At 47.5% G+C, this 4,843-nt stretch overlaps 1 protein-coding gene across 3 annotated transcripts in view; it reads left to right on the top strand.

The window, feature by feature from the left end:
• Positions 1-3,186: 3,186 nt before the first annotated feature.
• The window catches only part of Mtfr1 (mitochondrial fission regulator 1), a 34,593-nt gene continuing 32,936 nt past the window's right edge, over positions 3,187-4,843 (top strand). Inside the window, exon 1 of one of the 3 annotated variants that reach the window (XM_031376412.1) lies at positions 3,187-3,295. The gene's annotated coding sequence lies outside the window, so the exon portion shown is untranslated. Of the gene's footprint in view, positions 3,296-4,049; positions 4,227-4,414; positions 4,716-4,843 lie in introns of those variants that run through there. The other 2 variants (XM_031376413.1, XM_031376414.1) reach the window with 2 other exon arrangements.

Below are 4,843 nucleotides of genomic sequence, written 5' to 3' on the forward strand. Positions count from 1 at the left end.
GCCTGGAGAGATGGGTCAGTGGTTAAGAGCACTTGGTGTGCAATCATGAGGAGAAACATTCAAAATAAGACACGTAAAACTCCAGCTTTGAGGAAGACAAAGCCTAGCAAAAAAATTGAAAGCCATAGATTCAGGGAGAGATCTCCCCTCAAAGAACAGCATTAGAGGAGGAAAACTGAGGTCCTTTCCTGGCCGCTACACACACGCACAGATAGACACAAATACAAACAATTCCTTTCAGAGTTTTTAATTCACATATTTATCTATATGAGTGCGCTATCTGCTTATACACTTACTTGCCAGAAGAGGGCATCAGATCTCATTATAGATAGTTATGAGCCATCATGTAGTTGCTGGGAATTGAACTCAAGACCTCTGGAAGATCAGGCAATGCTCCTAACCACAGAGCTACCTCTCTAGCTCATCAAATATATATATTTGGTTTTTCGAGACAGGGTTTTTCTGTGTAGCTCTGGCTATCCTGGAACTCACTCTGTAGACCAGGCTGGCCTTGAACTCAGAAATCCGCCTGCCTCTGCCTTCCAAGTGCTGGGATTAAAGGTGTGCGCCACCACCACCCAGCTCAAATAATTCTTGAAAACAAACAGCATGGTGAAAATATAGCAGATCTATCAGCTCACAGTCTAAATTCAAAGATATGCCAGCAGTCACCAGGATACTTGATATCTAAACTTTTTTTTTTAAAAAACACCATTCTAGGGCTCTTTCAACAAAGGGTTGATTATCCATTTTGGAGCAAGAAATACACAAAATGAGTCAGTAGCATCTCTAGTTCTAGAAGAAAGGACATAAGCGAAAAACAAAAGGGCCACACAAGCCAACCTAGAAGAGCTCCATGAGGGCTTTGTGCAAAGAAATAAAAATCTCAGGATAAAGTTAAAACAACACATATTTGTGTGTGTGTGTGTGTGTGTGTGTGTGTGTGTGTGTGTAAGTCTACATTAATGATTGACTATAAATAAATGAGAAAAAAATTTCTGATAATAAAATTCCCAAACTGTATGTGCTAATGTACTCGGGTATACTCTTTCAGGAGTTGAGACTTCATCCTATAGTCCTCTGAAATGGGGGCAGGGCTAAGGACTTGTCTTAAACACGTGCAGAACGTACGCGCACACACACACACACACACACACACACACACTCACATACACACACACACACACACACAGAGAGAGAGAGAGAGAGAGAGAGAGAGAGAGAGAGAGAGAGAGAGGGTAACATGTTCTTGTGGGTATTGTATGAGTCAAATATCTTCATATGTAGCTTTTTCCTCAAGTCTTATAATCATAGATTAATTATATTAAAAAATGCCAGACAATTTCAAATCTAGGACCATTATACAAAATATCTGACTGTATGTCTCAAAACTGTAACAGTCATGTCACACTCATGAAGAATAAGATAAAAAAGAGGCGAGTAGACAAAGGTGATTTGATGACTAAGTGCCATGTGTGGTGCCATCCTTGCATTAATAAAACCTGAACAGAGTCTGGAGTTTTTATCCATAATTGTCTTAGTTAGGGTTTCTATTGCTCCAACAAAACACCAGGACCAAAAAGCAAGTTGGGGAGGAAAGGTTTATTCAGCTTACGTTTTCATTGTTGATGTTCAAAGGAAGTCAGGATGGGAACTCAAGCAGGGCAAGTACATGGAGACAGGAGCTGATGCAGAAGCCATGGTGGGTGCTGCTTATTGGCTTGCTTCCCATGGCTTGCTCTGCATGGTTTCTTATAAAACACAGGATTACCAGCCCTGGAATGGTACCATCCACCATGTGCCCTCCACCACTGATCATTAAGTGAGAAAAATGTCTTACAGCTGGATTGTACAGTTGTTTTCTCAACGGAGGCTCCTTCTGCTCGATAACTTTGTGTCCCGTTGATATAAAATCAGCCAGTATAGTAGTAACGTATGAGTGTAGGATTTCTAATTCTGTCAATGTATCACAGTAATGTAAGATTGGGGAATACTGGGGGAGGTAAGGCCAGAACTTTTTCCTACCCCTTGGCACTTTTCTATAAAAGTAAAAATTTTTTTTCTTTCAAAAAGCAAGCCTTAAATGTGTAAAAGCATAACAAGTGCAGGTCTTTTTTTCTAGATTAGATCCTGGCTGGACATATTTCAAACCATCCTTCTCCTTCACCAGGGTTTGGTACCAGGCACCACGTTGATAGGCTCCTTGTGTTATAGTATTGAATGAGATGGCACACAGCTTGGTCGGAGTTCTTAGAAATGATTCCATTTTGGGGGAGAAACAATAATTTGTGACGAAATTACTCGGGTTTAAGTCATCGCGCCTTCATCCAGATTGTCAAAAAGTTCGGGGCCACTCCAGGGCACGTGAGGGTAAAGCAAGGTGGGAAGGAAGGGGGAGTTGTAAAGAAAACACAAAAAACCAGGTCTTAAGCCATCAGATTCTTCTTAAACATAGACAATCACATAGGCCTGTGTGGTGTCATGCAGCTGAGAGTCACCTGTGGGTCACACAACTGGTGATCAGGGATCCTGAAGCAACTTTTTTTTTTTTTGGTTTTTCAAGACAGGGTTTCTCTGTGTAGCCCTGGCTGTCCTGAAGCTCACTTTGTAGACCAGGCTGGCCTCCCAAGTGCTGGGATTAAAGGCGTGACCCACCACGGACAGGCTCTGAAGCAACTATTAGCTTAGCAGTAAATCCTGCAAGTATTTCAGAAGCAACGGGCCGTTGGGAATGGTTGCCCTGGTCTGTGGTCCCCACCAGTTCAATTCAGCGTTTGTCTTTTCATCAAGCTTGAGACCAAGCACTGAACTGTTCTCTCAGGCGTCTCTCTCCCAGCCTTGGTCATAGCCTGTCAGGCTCTTTTGTACTTACATTATAACACTTGATCATATATCTTAACCTTGTTTGTTTGTTTGTTTGGTTTTTTGAGTCAGGGTTTCTCTGTATAGCCCCGGCTTTCCTGGAACTCACTCTGTAGACCAGGCTGGCCTCGAACTCAGAAATCCACCTGCCTCTGCCTCCCAAGTGCTGGGATTAAAGGCGTGCGCCACCATCGCCCTGCGTTAACCTTGTTTTGATCTCCCTGTTATATGGTAGGCTCACTCAGGGTGTGGTTGAAATCCTAAAAAAAAAAAAAAAAAAAAAAATCTTTGTACTGTCATAGTGGGCTCCCAACAAACGGTTGTTGAGTAACTGGATTGAAGCTCTTGATGAAATACAAAGCAGTAGTCAGGAGGAATTTAGGCCATCGGGGCAAGATCACCAGCGCTCCAATGTCTGCCCACGAATGACAGGGTAAGAGAGAAGGCAAAGTAGCAACAGCCGGTGCCCACTTCCCACCTTAACTCTCCCACCCTCTTCCGGGTTGTTTTGGAGTTTGGTTTTCTGGTGGGGTTTGGTTTTCTGGTGGGGTACGCTGGCCTGTCACTCTGGATCCGCCAGCCTCCAACTTCAAACTGCTCGGGTTACATTGCATGAGCCGCCACGCCCAGCTAAGGAGCGGCCTCGTGAAATACAGATAGGCTTTCCCTCCATATTCTTGTTTTATCGCACCCCCCCACAAACGGTACCATGCTGCTTATAGCTAACTTGACACAGACTGATCATATTTTCTATGACTAGGTTATTCGAAATCTAGAATAACCCTTCCCTTAAAAAGTACGCGCGGCAATTAGGCAGACTTCGGGGTAGGGGGAACCGACGGCAGGAGGAAGTCTCCATCCCCCTCTGAGAGGCGCCTTACACTCCTCCAGGACACACATCCCGGATGGGAGGCCAGGAAACAGATCGCCCTGGCAGACAGACACAAGTCCCCACGTGGGATGAGAAGGGATCGGCACAGGCTAGGCTAGGCTAGGCTAAGGATCCAGCTTCTTGCAGCGGGCACACACTTGAGACTTCACTCGGAAGGTGGGTCTTCCTACACCCAAGGGTCCAGGGCAGAAGAAGCACAGAAGACAAAGCGTGGTCCTCGAGAAAGCACACGCCCCTTACTGGGCCCCGCGCGTGCGCACAAAGACCGGGAAAGGTAACCCGGCCTGGCCGGGGAGCAGACACGCCTTCGGCCCCCGCCGCTCCTGAGCCCGCCCCCGGGCCCCAGCGAGCCGCTCATTGGTCATCATGAGCTGGGCCAGGGGCGGGGATTGGCTGATTGGCATAAGGTCCCGGGACAGCCAATCTGGAAGGCTGGAGTCGCTGGGAAGGTGAGGGCTGCTACGCAGCTGAGGTGAGTGGGGGCCCGGGTCGGAAAAGCGGTTGGCGAGGTGGGGAATGGCTACCACCCGGAGCTGAAGGGCGGCGGCGTTGCGGACTAGGGAGGGCACGGGGAGCAGCGCGGGAGGCCGGCGAGCGGGACGGAGGCCGCGGGATCCCCGAGCGGGGAGCAGCCCTACGGCTCGCCCGCCCGCCCGCGCCTGGCCTGCTGAACTCCGCGGGCCGCCGCCGGCCTGGCTCCCATCCCCCGCGGTCGGCGTTGCGCCCTCGCCGGCTCCGGGGCTGGGGCAAGGAGCGGGGTGGCCCCGGGCGTCTAACCTGTTCACCTGGTGTCCGAAAAACCGGCTGGCAGCTCTGAACTTTCTAGTCTCCCTACGGAAACTTAAGAGATCTGCAGTCAAACTTTTTGTTTTGCGATCCGTCTGATGTAACCCCTTCTGGTGGAAAACCTCGTTTTGTGCTCGAGAATGGTCTGTAGAAGTTCTGATCCTCCCTCCACTTCGTAAGTGCAGGATTTAAAGCTTGCTTCATCACATCCAGAAAAAAAAAATTAAGGAGCATTTCACGATACTTGATTTTAGCGTTCACTTTTCTTTTCTTTTCTTTTTTTTTTTTTTTTTTTTTTTTTTT

The sequence above is a fragment of the Mastomys coucha genome, unplaced genomic scaffold (genome assembly GCF_008632895.1).
Source record: "Mastomys coucha isolate ucsf_1 unplaced genomic scaffold, UCSF_Mcou_1 pScaffold17, whole genome shotgun sequence".
In the NCBI taxonomy this organism is placed as follows: Eukaryota; Metazoa; Chordata; class Mammalia; order Rodentia; family Muridae; genus Mastomys; species Mastomys coucha.